Source organism: Arabidopsis thaliana (assembly GCF_000001735.4).
Source record: "Arabidopsis thaliana chromosome 1 sequence".
NCBI lineage: Eukaryota > Viridiplantae > Streptophyta > Magnoliopsida > Brassicales > Brassicaceae > Arabidopsis > Arabidopsis thaliana.
In genome coordinates this window covers 14,400,088-14,419,988 of record NC_003070.9, presented here as the reverse complement: position 1 = coordinate 14,419,988, position 19,901 = coordinate 14,400,088, and the positions used below count along the sequence as shown (strand labels likewise).

The window sequence follows — 19,901 nt, the reverse complement described above, 5'->3', positions numbered from 1 at the left end:
TCTGAGTGATCAATTGGTCGAGTAGATGCTTCTTCCTCTCCTATCTGTATGCTCAGATGTCTGGTTGAGTGGGGAATGAGGAGGATCCGAAGATGTTTTGATAGATCAAAAAGTCTTGTAGAGTTGGTCACCTTTGGTCGAGTAAATAGGTCGAGTAGAGGATCGAGTAGGAGGGGCGAGTAGATCAATCTGCTGCTTCTTCTGAGGTTGCCTTGATCGAGTAAGAGGGTCGAGTGAATTGCTGCCTCCTCTGTGGCTGCCTGGATCGAGTGAATGGATTGAGTAGAATGCTATGCTGCTTCCCTCCTAGTTGGATAGAGTAGAGGGTCGAATAGAATCCTTTTAAGCTCCTTCTACACCTGAAAACACACCAAAACATGCAATATGTATGCAAGATGATCCTAAATGCCTAAGTGTGCAAAATAAGCTAAAATGGTGCAAAATAATATGATACAATGAGCAAATGCAAAGCTAAACGATGATAAACACACACCTAAAATGAGTAAAATACAGTGTTACCAACTTCCCCAAACTTATCTTTTGCTTGCCCTCAAGCAAATAAAAAATTTTAAGTTGAAGGAGAGGTTTGAAGGTGGAGATTCAAAAACCCGAAGCATGCATATAGAACAGGTAAGCTCAATGTCCAGGTAGCTAATTTTAGTTTGCAAGATGATAGACCCTTACTTAAAAACTTTAGCCATACTCGTCACAATGCAACCTAACAACCTGCCTTAATCTATTCAAGCATTCTCATCAACCAATTTCCTTTAACATTCATTAAGCATGAACAGTGGATCAGGCAATGCAATGGTTATGAACTCACTTGGTTTTGGGCTTAGGCTAAGAGACAAAAATGGTCCCTCTAGTGATTTGGTCGAGTAACAGGGGACTCTCAGAGAAAAGATTGAGTTTCAGCAGAATGCTAAAGGTAAAAGCCAATGGACACATACAAAAACAGACTTCCATCTACCCAATGATATAGTATGATAGCTTAGAAAATGATCCCAGTCCCAGAGATGTCCTAACTCTACCCTTTTTCTCATTCTTTCTCTCTTTTGGTTCAAGTTCAAAGGGGTTCTTCTTTAAAACGATTCAAGAGTCTAGCGGGTTTGGCTTTATACTTTGACAAACTTAAGGCTTTTCTTCTAATCTTAGCACATAGGGCGTTTTACCCTTTTCTTTGAATCACAATGCCTAACTTCTTTGAATTCCAAACCCTTTACTAGACTAACACTTTTTGTATCCCCTTTAAGAACTCTAAACTTGTACTCTCTTCTTTTTTTTTCTTTTTTTTTTTCATTCTCATTCTCATTCCCATTCAATCCATACACATTCCCAATCCCAAGTCTCCACCTAGTCCTAGCTAACCCAAAAGCGTGGGCTAGGTCTACATGAAAGACTGCTCTTGTCGGCTCATACCTAACACGTTATACCAAGCTCAATCGAAAAAGACCTCACAATCACACACAAATGATCTTTGGCTTGAAATTAGGCTAGGCTAAGGATATGGGAAACTGCTCTAAAAATGAGAGTCAGCTCCTTAGATTAACAGAGGGTGGTGAAGTGAATGAGATAATCCAAGTATGTATATGGTAGCCATGAGTTCACAAACAATGCATAGACATGATAATTGCAAATTCAGTTCAGGTTCTAATAGATAAGGAATGGCATCATATAAGCGAGTTTTAAATCAAAGCAGTATAGTCAAGCTGTAAATTTAAAGCAAGGTGCAGTCTTACTTCAGAGAAACAATCGGTTATGCAACAGAGAACTAACAACCAGGACATTGAACTTACTTCATTGAATTAAAACATGCTTAACGGTTTGAAATCATCATTATCCCCAATGCAAATGAGCAATCCTAAATGCAAGCACACTATATACAATCCTAAAATGAAATGCAATCTATATGACACCCTGTTTTTGTGAAATCTTTTTCTGAAATTTTTTCAAATTTTTATGGTTTTTTCTATGCCTTAGATGATGCAAAATTTGAAATAAGAAAAGAGAACACAATGTTGAACATGTCTTGAACCCTCCCTCAAACTTAAATTACACAGTCCCTTGTGTAATAAAAATCTGAAAGAGAATTCAAGACCAAAACACAAAACACACAAAGAAAAATAAAAAGATACTATGGTATATACAATGGTTGAGGTGGTGTTACCTCAATTGTTAGGTGAAGTAGGTTCCTGCTCGTTGATGCCATGGTAAGCATCCCAATTAATTCCCGAGTACTGCCCATCTTGAGCCCACTGATCTTGCTCGACACTCTACTCATTCTGAGCCCACGGATCGTGCTCGACACTCTACTCGATATCACGTCGAGTACCTTGGTCGAGTGATCTCCTGCTAGTCATAAGAAGGTCCTTGCTCCTTGGCCGAACCATTTCTGTTTTTCTTCTTCTTTTCTGCTCTTGGTGCTCATGAGATGAATGCCTTGTAGGAGCTTGGGGGCGACTTACCTTTCGTTGCTCATAGGCAGACTGCCTTGACGGTGAAACTCTATGCCTTCTTTAAACCACGTCTTCAAGGCGGTTTTCTCTCACCATGGTGGTGCCTGAGGATGAACAGCTCAGTACAGCCTGAATCGCGGCGATGGCCTTGCCATATTTTTCCAACATCTTGTCTTGAAACTTATTCCAAGCACTCATCGAACCAATATTCTTATGCGCTACATTTAGACTCTTACTCACTCTTGGTGGTGGTTGGTATTCCTCAAAATGAAACCTACTCGCATTGTAATTCTCCCAATCCATCTCCTCCACTTCTTAATTCTCAGCCCTTTCTTCATTCTTAGCCCTCTCTTCATTGTGTCGAGCCTCTCTTGTCGGGGGTGCGCTATCCATGAAGAAAAGTTCTTCATTAGGCGGGTTGAAAATCGATGTACCTCTCACCATGATGGTTGTGAGCTCTTGGCTGGGAAGGAGAAGTGTGGCATCCATTTCCGTTCTGTGCTGAAACTTGAGACTGTGCATCCCCTCATGACTTTGATGCTCAATGAACAAAGCCCACCTCAGGTGAGGAATGTCGATCCATCTTGTGGTAAAGGGAGTCGACTGAAGTGGCACTCCACAAGCCATTAGTATAGGTGTTATCACCCTCCTATAAAAATGGTTCTCTTGTGCTTATTCGCTAGTGCCCATTTCCTGAAATCACAAAGTTGATTCAATAAACGCATTGATTGTGAGGCATCGTTTGTGTCACCCTTCATAGACTTTGTTCTTGGTGTAGACTAGAAGATCCTTTAAGGCAACGTCCAACAGCTCTATCTCGCCATTGTTGATTGGTCCTGTCTTCTCCCTTGCGTAGAGAACGTTAGCCAATGCTTTCTGGAAGTAACGGATGCAGGGGTTTCGGATTGCGTTGCTCTTGGCCCTTGAGGACGAGAATTGGACGTCATCTCCTATTGTTACCCAAAGATCCGAAAGCTCCTTTTTCTTGAACTTGTGTTTAACATAAGTCCCTCTTGGGAATCCTAACATATCCTCAAGAGTTTTGATGGCCAAAACATAGTCTTTTGCATAGACTGTGAAGGTGATATACCCAAGCCCTTCCAGTGAAGCAAGAAACTGAAGCGCTTCTACTTTGTAGGCTGACTGAGGGTTGGTCATGAGACCCAAAAGACCACTCTTTTCAAAGAGGTACTCGACATCTTCTGTTATGCCAAACTCATTCATGGTTTGGGAGTTAGGGTATCGAGTGCCATGGAATTCGTGAGCCGCCAAAAGCTCATAGTATCCATCCAGCAATAGCTTAGTCTTCTTCATCAAGGGTTTAGTGGCTCTTGGAGTTATTTCAGTTATATAGTCTTCATCCCCACCAAGGTCTTCATCCACGAGGCTTCTCTCTTCCGCCATAGCTCTCTTACCTCTTGCAATCTCTACTCTTCTTCTATCACTAGCTAGGAACTTGGCGGCTTGTTGACTGAACCGCATGTATTCTTGCATCTCTCTCTCAAGCCTAGTAGACCAAGATTCAGCCTCATCCACGTTGAAGTCGGCATCCATGGAAGATTCATTGCTGTTTGAACTCATGGTGAAGCTAAACTCTTAGAAATCAAAACTAAAGCTTAGTAGGTAAGTCTCAAACAAGGAAAAACACTTGCAGTTTGGTTTGAGTAAAGTACGCGGGGGGGGGGGGGGTGGGATTTTTTTGAAGGAAACCGAAAACTGAATTGTTGGAGATGATTTGAAGCAGAACTCGAAAAGAGAGAGATGATAGTTAGGTGTGCACAAAGAAGAAAATGAGAGAGAGTGATATCTTATCTTTGGTTTTGATTGGATGAGTGGAGGAGAATGGTCTCCCATGCTTTGGTGGGATAAGAAAGTTTGACCGAATAGTAATTGAGCATGATGGTTAAGGGCTTTGTCCACCGAGTAATAGAGTGATGGAGAGACAGGTGGGCCACTCGATCACCATGCTTGGTCGTCTAGTCACTATACTCGACCAATTGATAGAGTAAAATGGTGATGCAATTTTACTCGACCAATTGATAGAGTAGAATTGCCTCTGTTACAGATATTTCTTGATCACAAAGTTCACAGCTCTACAAATCCTCATTTATTTCCTGATTTCCAAAATCACTAAAAAGCATATCAAAACATCAAAATTAAATATGTATAGAGATAGGCATGAGATTTCCTCCCAAGTGAGCTAGTTTAAAGTCTTAAGCTAGACTTGTTACTATTTTAGGCACTTATGGATTCCTGAGGGTCAACTGTATTCCTTCATGAATAGGGCAATCTGCCATAGAACGCTTGATCCTCTGCTTAATCACAGTAAATTCAGAACTTCCATCCCAAGTAAGAGTAATTGCCCACCTGGATTTTAGCTTTCATGGAAACAACTTGAGTCTGGAGTTGAACAGTAGAACTTGGTCTCCAATTTTGAAATCTTTTGGTGAGATCTTTTTGTCATGAAAACCTTTTGTTCTTTCTTTGTAGATTTTCGAACTCTCATATGCTTCCAGCCTAATCTCTTCCAATTCATGCAGGTCGATTGCTCTTTTCTCTTGAGCTCCCTTGATTTCTAGGTTCAAAAGTTTGGTTGCCCAAATGGCTTTATATTCCACTTCAACTGGTAGATGACAAGATTTCCCATATAGCATCTGGAATGGGTTCTCCCAATAGGCGTTTTGTATGCGGTTCTGTAGGCCCATAAAGTCTCATCAAGTTTAGCTGGCCAATCCCTTCTTGAGACACCAACAACATTTGTGAGTATAGCTTTGATCTGTCTGTTTGATACTTCCACTTGGCCGCTGATCTGAGGGTGATAGGGAGTGGCAACCTTGTGCTTAACTCCATGTTTATGAAATGCGAGCCTCCATCACTTATCACTACCTTTGGGATACCAAACCTGGGAAAAATAATGGACTACTTTGTGATCGTTGGTTGGTGCTGCTATTGCTTCCACCCACTTGGAGACGTAATCCACTGCTACAAGGATATAAGCATTTCCATATGAGGGAGGGTTGAACTTCCCCACACATCAAAAACTTCCACCTCAAGCATGGGATTTTGTGGCATCTCATTCCTTCTAGATATGTTTCCGACTCTTTGGCATGGATTGCATTTCGCTATGAATTCCTGAGTATCTTTAAACATTGCGGGCCACCACAAACCTGCCTGCAATACTTTTTGGGCGGTCTTGAAGGTGGCGAAATGCCCTCCTTAGGTGGAGCCATGGCAATGTTCCAGTATCCCTTGAACTTCTCCTTCAGAGACACACCTCCTGAATAACCCATCACTTCCCTTTTTATACAAAAAAGGCTCATCCCAATAGTAATGGTGGACATCTCATAAGAACTTTTTATTTTTATATGCATCCAAACTCTTGGGATCATACCACTTACTAAATAATTGACTAAATTCGCATACAAGGGCAACTTTTCTTCTTCAACTGCATATGCTTCGTCGAGCATGTCCTTTGTGTCGATGTTTTTGTTAACAAGGTTATTGGGGTCGGATTTCACCCAAGTAATCGAGCCGACCAGAGGAAATGCCTAAGGCCATGTTAGTTGGCTCGGGCATCATTTCAAAGGACCACCCCGAGCCGGCCTCAAAACACCTCGGGTATCATTTCAAAGAGCCATCCCGAGCTAGCCTTGAAACGCCTCAGACATCACCGTGGAGTCGTCCTGAGCCGGCCTTGAAATGGTTCGGGCGTCATTTCAGAGCCATCCCGAAGCAGGCCTCGAAACGCCTCGGGACCACTATCACTCGGCTCAGCCATACATCCAGGAGATGAGCCGCCCGACCACAACCCGAGGACCAACTTGACCCGGCTTGGGAGAAACTTCGTGTCCGAGGAGAAGACTTAGAACCGATGTAAGATCGAAACACTATTCCTGGAAAACCCGGAAATGATATTGGAAAATCTCCAAGGATATTGCCGAATATGGAAGATCCCGCGAAATTCTCTAAGGATAAAGATAATCTCTATCACCGACTCTAAGATAACTGGAAATCTTCCGAGAATATCGCGGGAGGCGATTCGTCAGAGCCCTATATAAAGCACCTCAAAGGACAAACAAAGAGGATACGCACAAAAATGCTCTCAACTTCAGGCTATCAAAAACGCTCTGACTTTGAAGGCAAAAACACTTATATCTGTATTTCTAAACACTTGTACGATCAAATCATCATTATCTCAATAATATAATCAAGAACACTGTAGTAACCCTTGTCCGGAAGTAAGAAGTCGGAGTAGTAGAGGTCGGTTTTGAACTTTTGCGTGCAATGGAGTAAGCTTTCATGGAAGGAGAAGGGGATGGGCAAGGAGAAGTCCATGGAAGAAGAAAAATTTAACTGGAGGACAAAGACGAGAAGGAAGGTGATTAAGTCACCCTCGCTTCAAACCCATCAATGAAGCCCTCCAAGTTAAACGTGAAAGTGGAGCTCATGTACCGAGTCTCCAAGGAACCGTCGAGACCCTTGTGGACCACGGCGGAATGTTGAGAAAGGTAATCAGGTATTCTTGCCCGTGCGTAGTCCAAGGATACTCGACCCGGATCAAATTGAAATGACTTGACCCGCGAGAGTGGTTTCCAAAGCTTAGAGAAGTAAGAAGAAATCCGATCGAAAAGAAAAGGATCGGATAGTTTTGGAGGATTCATCGGTCATGTGATCGAGCCGAATCACCCGGCCAAGTCTCAATGGTCGAGAACTTGGGTTCGGAAGAAAAACTCTAAGGATTCGAGGATTTTGAGATGAATACGAGTAAAATTCTTTAAGTTTCTGGAAAGATGGAGTAGACAAGGAAAGAATCGAGTTTTATATAGAGGGTAAGGAAATTTGGAGCCGAATCCATTCGGGCAAGCCATGCAAGTCCCATCCGAGTAAACTTGGTGACCAAGTTAGCTCGCGTGGAGCCAAAGGGAACAAAACGTGGTTCCCACGCCCTTTGGTCGGATGCCATGCAATGCGTTCGCCACTTGTCGATGCCACGCGTCCAAGTCCTGCTGCATGAGCGAGTGCCTAGAAACGCGCCCTGCCAAGTGTTGCCCGAATCAAGCCAAGTGTCATCGGACACTAGCTTTCGCCCATGGCCGGATCCTCTATATAAACAGCTCCCAATCATTTCTGAACATTCCTCTTGGATAATCCAGAAAATACTTAGAAGTTTTTGGGAGTTTGTGGTGAAGTTTCCGAGAGTTTAGTGAGCTTTGAGAGAGTTCGTGCGAGCTTTTAGAGGAAGCTAAGAGAGGCTTCAAGGAGAAGGCGGAGGGAGATCTTGAGGAGAAAGTCGAGTTATCCAAGATCACCGGTGAAGCATTCCGACCCTTAACCTCTCATTCCGTCTCTAATGTGAGTCGCTTCCACCTTTTCTTGTTGCATTATCATGCTAGGGTTTTCATGCATTCTCGAATATGGACTTGAGTATAAGCTACGACCTTAATGCATATAGAGCACCTAGTAACCTCTTCCATTCATTAGCTCTCGTCAATGGTGATTGAGTCTTGGACTGGTTTAACTTGAGGGTTTGTTGCGCTGGCACTTAGATTTGGTTATCGAACTTGTTGTCTAGGGATAATTTATTGAGCATGTCAATCACCTGTAAACTGAGAAAACGAAACTACTCAATTACCTCATCCTCGAGAATTCTTTATCTAATTGATTTCTTTGTTTTCTCTTTTGTTGTTTATTGCATCTTGTTACCTGTTGCGTAGTTTTTGCATTTTTCTCTTCTTACTCGACCTGTTACTTGACCACCCAGTTGTCTGGCAACAGACTGTACAGTCGAGTATCCCTGTTACATTTTCTGTCTATTACTCGACCACACCTAGGGCTTTACAACGAGTTGTGTTGGTCGAGTGTTTTATTGTTTCTGCTTGATTTTCTGTTTCCTGCATGTTCACTTAGGATTGCTAGAAGACTCTAAAACCTGTTATTGCTTGGCTTGACTCTGTGAACTCTGATTGCATCTTGATTGCTAGCATCATGATAAGCAGGTTTTTTATGCCTACTTATACAGAATGCTGTGTGAGTTCAGTTCAATTCCCCTAAAACACAAATATGTCGATGCAGCTATAGTGGGTGTCAATCTAGTCCACTGTATTGCTAGCAATCAAGATGTGTACAAAAACTACTAAGTCAAGCCAGATTATAATGATTGTGGGTTTCTAGTAACAATCCTAGGTCAGGATTCAAATAAGTAAAAATAAGAACTTAAGAGCCCTACTCGATCATTGGGTCGAGTAGAACCAACAAGCGACAAAATTAAGTAACCTTAATGCAATCAATAGGGGATACAAATAGGGGATGCAAATAACAGGTAAATAAAAGTACAATCAACAGGGGATACAAATAAATCTAATAGAAGTTCTAAGGATGGATTCATTGATAAGGGCAACTCTAGGGTTCATCAAATGGCTAATAGGCAAAAGATAGATACCCATGACGATAGATTCAAAAACCGAGGCAATCCACTCTCGTGACAGAGACCCCCATAACTCTACCACTTCCTAATCTCAACTCTCGTTGATGAAATATAGCAGAGCAGGGTTTAAGAAACAATCTACCAAAGCCAATAGGCAAACAAGCCAATCCCTTGGTCGAGTCTGCAAATCTCTGGAATTCGTAGGTCAGACATCCATTTGAACGTCTTTTGGACGCTGGACGTCTATGATCGAATCTCCACATTAGCCAGCAAAAACCGCATAGGGGCAAAGCGAATCCAGAAGGGTATAAACCTAAACACTAACCACCTAACTAACCTAGAGATTACCCTAATCTAATCCACTCAAGAACCCTAATCACTACTTAAGCAACATTCTCAAGAACACAAACCCAGAAATTACTGAAATCATACCAAAATGTAGATCTAAACAACCTAAACAACTTTACTTAAATAATCAAATGCCAAAACGAAATAGAGTAAGAGTAATTAAGGTTTCAAGATTTATTAACATCAAGAAAAAGTGAAAGATAAAAACATAGATCCTCTGGACAAATCCCAAAGTGATCTATTTATACTAAAATGTTGGAAACCCTAGATTCACTAGAAGACAAGAGACTTGAGGCAGTTTGGGCGAATACTCGATCTTGGGGATCGAGTAAAGAGGGTGCTGCAAAGTTTGCGCCTTTGTGTCTATGCTCCGAGTGATCAATTGGTCGAGTAGATGCTTCATCCTCTCATATCCGTATGCTCAGATGTCTGGTTGAGTGGGGAATGAGGAGGATCCGAAGACGCTTTGATAGCTCAACAAGTCTTGTAGAGATGGTCACCCTTGGTCGAGTAAATGGTTCGAGTAGGGGATCGAGTAGGAGGGGCGAGTAGATCAATCTGCTACTTCATCTGAGGTTGCCTTGATCGAGTAAGAGGGTCGAGTAAACTGAAGCCTCCTTTGTAGCATCCTAGATCGAGTAAAGAGGTAGTGTAGAATGATGCCTCTTCTATAGCTGCCTGGATCGAGTGAATGGATCGAGTAGAGTCCTTTTTAGCTCCTTCTGCACCTGAAAACACACCAAAACATGCAATGCATATGCAAGATGATCTTAGATGTCTAAGTATGCAAAACAAGCTAAAATGGTGCAAAATGATATGATACAATGAACAAATGTAAAGCTAAATGATGATAAACATACACCTAAAATGAGTAAAATACAGTGTTATCACATCACACCTATTTGGATTGACAACCTAAAATACTACAACGACATGATTGGTGTTTTAGGATAATTGACTAAAAACCTATTATCACTCATACGGACTTCAGCTACACCATCAAAGCTTTGAGAAGGAAGAAGAAGCTTATTTAGTTTTTTGGAGTCAAATATAACTTGATTTCATGTGTATGATTGAGTATGAGAACTAGAACCGCAACCGGATCTTAAAAGCCTAAGTAGTGTTTTCTTGTTAGAAGATACAAATCCAAAGACTCATATGAACTTCGGCTACACCATCAAACCTTTGAGAAGGAAGAAGAAGCTTGTTTAGTTTTTGGGAGTCATATATGACTTAATGTCATGTGTATGAATATGTATAAGACTTAGAACCGCAACCTGATCTTAAAACCCTAAGTAGTGTTTCCTTATTAGAAGATACAAAGCCAAATATTTATACGGATTTCGGCTACACCATCAAAGCTTGGAGAAGCAAGAAGAAGCTTGATAGTGTTTAGGAGTCAAATATGAGTAGATTGCATGTGTAGGATTGTGTCTAAGAACTTGAACCGCAACCGGATCTTAAAAGCTTATGTAGTGTTTCCATGTTAAAAGATACAAAGCCAAAGACTCATATGGAGTTTGGCTACACCATCAATGCTTTGGGAGCAAGAACAAGCTTGTTTCATTTTTTTGAGTCAAATATGACTTGATGTCAAGTGTATGATTAAGTATAAGACTTAGAACCGCATACGGATCATAAAAGCTTAAGTAGTGTTTCCTTGTTAGAAGATACAAAGCCAAAGACTCATACGGACTTCGGCTACACTATCATAGCTTTGAAAAGCAAGAACAAGCTTGTTTCATTTTTTTGAGTCAAATATGACTTGATGTCAAGTGTATGATTGATTACAAGACTTAAAACTGCAACCGGATCATAAAAGCCTAAGTAGTGTTTCCTTGTTAGAAGATACAAAGCCAAAGACTCATACGGACTTCGGCTACACTTTCAAAGCTTTGAGAAGCAAGAAGGAGCTTGGTTAGTGTTTTGGCGTCAAAAATGACTAGATTGCATGTGTATGATTGAGTATAAGAACTAGAATAGCAACCAGATCTTAAAAGCCTAAGTAGTGTTTCTTTGTTTGAAAATAAAGTCAAAGATTTATACGGACTTCGGTTACACAATCAAAGCTTTGAGAAGCAATAATAAGTTTGGTCAGTGTTTTGGAGTCAAATATGACTTGATGTAATGTGTATTATTGAATATAAGAAATAGAACCACAATAGAATCTTAAAACCCTAAGTAGTGTTTCTTTGTTAGAAAATACAAAGCCAAAGACTCTTACGGACGTCGGCTACACCATCAAAGCTTTGCGAAACAAGAAGAAGATTGTTTAGTATTTTGGAGTCAAATATGACTTGATGTCATGTGTATGATTAAGTATAAGACTTAGAACCAATCTTAAAAGCCTAAGTAGTGTTTCCTTGTTAAAAGATACAAAGCCAAAGATTCATACAGATTTTGGCTACAACATCAAAGCTTGGAGAAGCAAGAAGAAGCTTGATAGTGTTTTGGAGTCAAATATGACTAGATGGCATGTGTATGATTGAGTATAAGAACTAGAATCACAACTGAATCTTAAAAACCTAATTTAGTGTTTTCATGTTAGTAGATACAAAGCCAAAGAAAAATATGAACTACGACAACACCCTCAAAGCTTTGAGAACCAAGAAGAAGCTTGACTAGTGTTTTGAAGTCAAATATGACTAGATGTCATGTGTATGATTGAGAATAAGACTTAGAACCGCAACCGGATCTTAAAAGCCTAAGTAGGATTTCCTTGTTAGAAGGAACAAAGCCAAAGACTCATACAAACTTCGGCGACACCATCAAAGATTTGAGAAGCAAGAAGAAGCTTGGTTAGTGTTTTCGAGTCAAATATGACTAGATTGCATGTTTATTGATATATCCAAATTTTCACTGAATTTATCTATGTTTTAGGTATAGGATCTTGAGTCTTTATGTTATTTCACGAGTCTTTTTAATGCCTTTTCAGGTATAATATGCAATGAGACAACAATGGAGATAAGGAGACATTTTGGAGCAAGAGCTAAGGAAAAGGAAGCTAAGGACGATTTTAGATTCAGGAATCAGCGAGGAGTGTCGATCGACACACTCTTGGACGTTTTTAGGGTCTTTATATTGTTTTTAGACCTAGTTTTCATTATAAAGTCTTTCATCCAGTTTTCATTATCAAGTTTTCTACAAAACCCTGTTACTGAGAGACATAAGCTATTCATCGATTGTTTTCAGAGTTTTATTAAGATCTTAATACAGTCAAGAGATCCCTTCTTTTCCCTTCTCTATTTATTGTGTTTATGCTTTCACACTTAAATATGTTGCTTGTTTCAATCAATATGTCTGAGTAATCTGCTTGTTAGGAATAGGGTTTCTCATTAGGGATTCATATGATTTAGTAGATTGCCCCATTTGCTAGGTTATCTATAGAATTCTTCATCTTTAATTATGCTTAATGCTAGATCTAGAGTAATTAACTAGATCTTGAATCCAGACAATAGATATGCCCGCCATAGGTATCTGTAGTTGGATCTATTATTTGATGAGTCTGGTTTATAGGTGTGTAATAAGAATCGGCCTATCTACTAAGATGAATAATTGAACTCGTTAAGAATGCATATTTAGGTTGATAGTTTCTCGGCTTCTCCGGTTATTATTAGCTATAGATATAGGGAGTTTCGCGGCACGCCCACCGCTTATTCCATAATTAGAGTTTGAGTTTAAGAATGGTTCGATAACAACCTAGCTTTCATTAGATCTACTAACCACTAGTTTCCTGAGAATACCCTGTTCCTACCTCTTTATTAAATCGTTTACAACACAATCAATCTGCTGTTTTTTTACTTTGTTCTCTTTTATTTTCACTCATACCCTGCTACCTTAATCTCGACATTTAACTCATTGTTTGAACAAAAGAACTCCATGAATTCGATCCTAAAATACTGCAATTGATCTCTTATTTGAGAGAGTAGTTCTAGGTAATTTGAACCATATCAAATTTGGCGCCGTTGCCGAAGTTCTTGGGAATCATCATTGAGTTTTGTTTAGAGATTTCGTCTAGTTTTACTTCTATTTTGTTACTCACGCGTTTCTTGTTTTCTTCTTTTCTGTGTTCAAAGTGTATGCCTAGGCAAACAAGGAGCACAAAACAGAAGGAGCTTATCAACTTGTCTGTTCTGGAGTTGGGAAAACTTGAACGCACCAACCGAAAAACTCAGAAATTAGCAATGGCTGACAGAGTCATCAGAGCTGATGCAGAAGGAGTTTTGAGAGATGAGGATGGGCAAGCCTACAATGAGGCTGGTCAGAGATTGTATGATCATGGACTCATCCTACCTAAGGACGCCAATGAATATCAAGCTCGCCTCAATGCGCAATTAGCTGCTAGAGATACAGCAGGTCTCGGTGTCGAGCGACACCAACTGGGTGTCGATCGACACCTTCGGGAGCAAAATGCGGATGCAATCAGTGTCGAACGACAAAACAGAGGTCTCGATCAACACCAACACCAGAGTCCTGCAGCTATTCCTCCAGCTGCGGAACCACATCGTACTCTTGGGGATTTCAACAGGCCTGACCTGTTCTATGCTAATCGATCAGCGATTGTACCCCCACCCTTCCAGAGGAACGACTATGAGCTGAAGCCTGGCTACTTTGCTTTAGTTGGCCTGCATCCTTTCAATGGCTTGTCTCATGAGCAGCCAATGGACCATATCGAGCGATTGGAGGACCTTGTTCTGAGCATCAAGGCTAATGGAGTCTCAGAAGACTACCTACTCTGCAAGCTTTTCCCTTATTCACTTGCTGGGGAAACAACTTCTTGGTTGAAACAACTTAAAGCAGGTTCCCTCAAGACTTGGAGAAGCATCAAGATAGCCTTCTTGAACAACTTCTACGATGATGCTAAGTCTAAGGAGTTGAGAAACAAGCTGTCTACCTTCACACAAGGTCCAGCTGAAGCTTTCAAGGCTGCTTGGGTTTGTTCCAAGGAGTATGTGAGCTTTTGATCCTCAAGAACACCGATCGATCTCTCTATCTCTCTCACTCGTTCGATACAAAACAATGAGAAAAGTAAGAACGGACACAAGAGAATTTTACGAGTTCGGATTCCAATTTGGAATCCTACGTCTCGCCAGAGATATCTCCGGAATCCACTAAACTTCTTAGCTCAAAACAGAGCTCTCTCTCTCTACAATTATTCTGTTCTCTCTCTCTCTCAAAACCTCTCAATTTAACACTCTGAATCGTGATAATGAGAAGAGGAAAAACGAAGTTACTTAAAACAGAAAACGAAGAAGACGAGTTAGAGATAAGAATCTTCCGTATGAGATGAACGACCACGATTAAGCCACGTGTCGCGATCTCCTTAGCTCGACTTGAAACCTTCTAATTCTTCGAGAGACTTTCACAGACTTAGCATATAGATCACCTTTCTTTAGAGTACCAACGAAAACGCCCACATCATGGTTTCAGTGAGGTACAACTTCTAGGTACCTTCTTTAGAGGAGTCGATTGGAGATACCAGATGGCTCTAGATGCAGCAAGCAATGGTAACTTCAATACACGTTACCAGCTGATGCTACAGCCCTAATAGAGAACCTCGCTTGTAGAAATAGTACCAAGAATGCTGATTTTGAGAGGAAGAAGATTGCTAGAGCTATTTCAGGAAATCAGATGGCAGAGGTGAATGCTAAGCTGGATTCGGTTCACAACTTGCTCACAGGGAAGAAGCATGTCCACTTTACAGCTTAGGAAGAGACTATTAAGCCTGAGCCTGAGTCAGAGGAAGGACTCTTCTACATAGATGGTCAGGGATACAAGAAGTTTGGGCAGCCACAGGGCAACTTCAGTGGCAACAGGTTTACAAGAAACAAGGGTTCCTCCAACTAAACTCCAAAGCCTGCTTTCCAGAAGACCTTTCCTCAAAGCAACTTTCAGAGGACCTATGGTAATTCAGCTTACCAAGCCCCCCCTCCACCCTCAGCAGAGACAAGAATGGAATCAATGCTTGAGCAGATTCTGGAGAGCCAAACAAAGCTTGTTGTGGAATTTAATGGCAAGTTTGATGCTGTCTACACAGATCTTAATGGGAAGATCGACAATCTGAGCTCTCATTTGAAGAATCTGAGCTCTCAATCCTGTACAGGTAGCTCAAACTGCACAATCTATCAAGAGACAAGAGAGCTTTCTTCCTGGTAATCCTGATGCAAACCCAAGGAAGAGCTGTAATGCCATCTTGATTAGAGAAGGAGATGATGTGTGGGAGGAATTGGACACTGAAGACGAGTTGGAGCTCGCAGTTGTAGAGATGTTGTCGACCGACACCCTTCAATGTCGATCGACACCATACAGGACTCTTTTCTCAGAGATGACACAGTACGACGGTGTCGATCGATACCCCTCTAGTGTCGATCAACACTGGATCCGAACTGCACCTTGTGAGGTGCAAATTCTAATGCAGCCCGAGTCTGTTGACAACCCTCCAGTCCCTTATCCGATGAGGCATCGTTCTAAGCAGGAGATTCATGATGCTAAGTGTACAACCATCATGGAGAAGATCCTCCATACTCTTCCTAAAGAGGCTTTTGAGACATCTTCCGCTTCACTCAACACGTATGTTAAGCGACTTGTTAACAATGGAATTACCTCAGATGAAGCTAAGCTACTTACCAGGGACATGAGAGCCATCATGCTCCCTAAGGCCAAGAAGGAGAAGGCACAAAGAGTAGACATAGCTGAGTACATCCGCACCATTACTCCTGGTCAGACCACTGAGAAGCTTCCAGATCCAAGGTAGCTTTGTTCTTGATTGCTCTATTTCCACAAGCAGATTCAGCCGCTCTTTGTGTGATCAAGGATCAAGCATCAACCTCATTCCTAAGTTTGTTGCTGAGAGACTAGGCATGACTCACTACAGGTCTACTAGCATCACTCATCTCTTCGCGGATCATTCCAAGCGAATCCTTGAAGGAATCCTTGAAGATGTTCCTTTTAAGGTTGGTAACTCCATAATCCCTGCTGATTTCGTGGTCCTGGACTATGAGAAGGAACCCAAGGATCCTCTTATCCTTGGGAGAGCGTTCCTAGCTATAGCTGGTGCTAGATTTGGTGTGAAGAGAGGGAGAATCTCTCTCAAGGTTTGTGATTTGGAGATGGAGTTTGGCATGGATGGTTCAGAGCTTACTAAGCCTATCAATTGCATTGCTTCCAGCATAGAAACACGTCCTCAAACTGCTCAGAATCCCACCACAGAGCCACACACAACGCTCCCATCCACTTAGCTCGCCAATGAGAATTGCAGATCAACGGTGTCGATCGACACCACTACCCCTGTCGATCGACACCCTCGGGTTTCACAGATAGAGGATTCTGCACATTCTCTTCAGCCTACACCACTTGAGGACCTATGTGATAAGTTTTCTTCTCTCTCTTCTCCCGCTTTACCTTTGATTAATTCTTTAGATTATTCGAAGACTGCTTCAAAAGATAACAAGCCTAGAGTTCCTTTAGCTGCTCCAACCAGATTTGTTTACACACCGCCTTGGAAGGCGAGGAGGCAGCAGCAATCCTCCACCACTCCACCCACATCCTGAACTCCGCCAAGTCAAGCTATTGACTCAAAACAAGCACTTAGTGGGAGGCAACCTACTGGTTTGATTTTTCTTTTCCCTTTCTTTTATTTTCTTTTATTTTTGATTTATTTTTCCCGATTTTTCTAGATTTGAATGCCATTGGGGACAATGTCGTTTAAGTCTGGGGGAGGTTCATACTAATATTGCTTTTATTTTTGTTTTTTTATTATTTTGTTTTACAGTTCATATGGTTATTTCTTTTATTTCCCTTCTTATAAAAATTTTATTTAAAAAAAAGTTTTTTTTTTGTTTAATAAGGAATCATGATCTATATTTCTCTTGTTTACTGCCTGATTGATGAGTGCTGCAGGTTCGAGTCAGTCCGACTATTGGAAAAACTAGATGGGAAAGCAACAGATTTGAGGATATCCTAGTTTCCAACTCAACCACTAAGGCTGGAGCTAATCTCATTGCTCTTCCTTTTACCTCTTCAAACGATTAGTATTCATAGATCTTGACTCCTCGTAACATACCTGATATTGAGACCTATATGATAGAAAAGGAATATGTTCTTCTCCCCTTATAAAAAAAAATATATAATGAGAGATTGAGACGACTTTTAGATAGTGTATAGGGGTAGGAATGTTTCCTATGACCCCATTATTATACATTATTTGGAATCATCAATTACAAAGGTTGGAAAAATGCTGAGGGTGTCGATCCAGTATGCGAGTTCCCCTTTGTTTACTCTCTAAAAAGAATAAGTCTGGGGGAGAGAAATGATAAGCAGGTTTTTCAAGCCTGCTTATGTTGAATGTGTGATTCAGTTCAATTCCCCTAAAACACAAACATGTCGATGCAGCTATAGGGGGTGTCAACCAGTCCAATGTATTGCTAGCAATCAAGATGTGTACAGAAGCAACTAAGTCAAGCCAGATTATAATGATGGTGGGTTTCTAGTAACAATCGTAGGTCAGGATTCAAACAAGTAAAAATGAGAACTTAAGAGCCCTACTCGATCATTGGGTCGAGTAGAACCAACAGGTGACAAAATTAAGAACTAAAATGCAATCAACAGGGGATACAAATAACAGGTAAATAAAAGTGCAATCAATCGGGGATACAAATAAATCTAATAGAAGTTCAAAGGATGGATTCATTGATAAGGGCAACTCTAGGGTTCATCAGATGGCTAATCGGCTAAAGGTAGATACCCATGATTATAGATTCAAAAACCAGGTCAATCCACTCTTGTGACAGAGACCCCGAATAACAGTACCACTTCCTAATCTCAACTCTCGTTGATGAAACATAGCAGAGCAGGGTTTAAGAAACAATCTACCAAAGCCAATATGCAGACAAACCAATCTCTTGGTCGAGTCTACAAATCTCTGGAATTCGTAGGTCAGACATCCATTTGAACGTCTTTTGGACGCTGGACGCTATGATCGAATCTCCACATTAGCCAGCGAAAACCGCATAGGGGCCAAGCGAATCCAGAAGGGTATTAACCTAAACACTAACCACCTAACTAACCTAGAGATTACCTTTATCTAATCCATCCTCAAGAACCCTAATCACTACTCAAGCAACATTCTTAAGAACACAAACCCAGAAATTACTGAAATCATACCAAAATGTAGATCTAAACAACCTAAACAACTTTACTTAAACAATCAAATGCAAAAACGAAATAGATTAAGAGTAATTAAGGTTTTAAGATTCATAAACACAAAGAAAAACTGAAAGATAAAGCATAGATCTTTTAGACAAACCCCAAAGTGATCTATTTATAGTAAAATGTTGAAACCCTAGATTCACTAGAAGACAAAAGACTTGAGGCGGTTTGGGCGAATACTCGATCTTGGGGATCGAGTAAAGAAGGTGCTGCAAAGTCTGCGCCTTTGTGTCTATGCTCTGTGATTGCTCGAGTAATTACCCGAAATATCTAACCGTTAAGTAGAATATTCGAGGTCGATCCACAAGGACCAAAGATACTCTAAAGATTTCCGAGACTCGTTCTTAGCTAAAGCGAAGAAGTTGTTTGTTTGGTTTTCAGATTGTAAATTAAAATGCAAGAAAGTAAACGATTAGATTTATATGATAAAAAGCATTGGGCAATAGGGTATTTCAGAGAAAAATGATTAATGGAAATAATAAACAAAGAATTCAGCATAAAGAACCGTTCTCGAACATGAACACAAGTTTAGACTAATTCTCTCTCAAGACATTAATCACTAAATTTGATTACTTGATTACTAAACTTTTGCATGTAATTTCCTAGTCAAATTCGCATTACAATTAGGTTCATTAGGTTCACAATGAATTCTAACATCAACTCTAGTTGGCTAGAAATACATTGCTCAAATCACATTGGTTCATGCATTCTATCGAACACTTTTGATGCATAGAAAAACCTAGTATCTAAAACAGGATGATCAATCTTATTCTATCATTAAGAATATGTGAATTAAAGACTTAAAGATTAAGAACTCCAAACAACAATCAAACCATCAATTCATTGAACCCCCTACTTAGAACCCTAACACCCAATTAAGAGACTACTCACTCATAGCAAAATGAACAACACAAAGAGATATGAAAGAAAACATAATTCAAATTGAATAAATAAGATGAAGGTTCAGAAATCTTCTCCAAAGTGTCAAAGTGGATGAATCTCTAATCCCAAATGTGCTTAAGAAAGCTCTAAAAAAGTTACAGAAAAGAAGCGTAAAAGAAAAAACGTCCAAATAAAATTAGGTCTCTGGGGTTTTTATACCCAATTACAGAAAAAGACGGATAAATCCGGTTAAGAAAAACTGGTCTGGTCGTCGAGAGGGTTGGATCGATCGATCCCCACCTGGGATCGGTCAGTCCCTCGGTGGCGGATGGATTTCTTCAACAGATGACTGGTGGATCGATCGATCCCCACCTGGGAGCGATCGATCCTGTTTTGCCAGATGATTTCTATTTCGCGGATAAGTGTTTGATCGATCGATTCCCACCTGGTAGATGAGTTCTCGATTCCTGCTATCGTTCTTGGTCCAAATGAGCCTGATAAGTTCCGAAAGCATCCGTGTCTCGCTTAAATACCTAAAACCTGCAAAATGACTCAAGACACAACCGAAAAGACGCAAAAGACGA

The 19,901-nt window shown here is 40.7% G+C and overlaps 3 pseudogenes across 3 annotated transcripts; 1 reads left to right on the top strand and 2 right to left on the bottom strand.

Annotated features, from left to right (window-relative positions):
* Positions 1-2,477: 2,477 nt before the first annotated feature.
* On the bottom strand, positions 2,478-4,037 carry AT1G38320 (annotated as a pseudogene; the record flags this gene model as incomplete). Its single annotated transcript has 1 exon — positions 2,478-4,037.
* Positions 4,038-4,694: 657 nt separating this feature from the next.
* AT1G38310 lies at positions 4,695-6,014 on the bottom strand (annotated as a pseudogene; the record flags this gene model as incomplete). The annotated part of the gene is made up of 1 exon: positions 4,695-6,014.
* A 7,398-nt stretch (positions 6,015-13,412) lies between these two features.
* AT1G38300 lies at positions 13,413-16,835 on the top strand (annotated as a pseudogene; the record flags this gene model as incomplete). The annotated part of the gene is made up of 1 exon: positions 13,413-16,835.
* Positions 16,836-19,901: the final 3,066 nt, after the last annotated feature.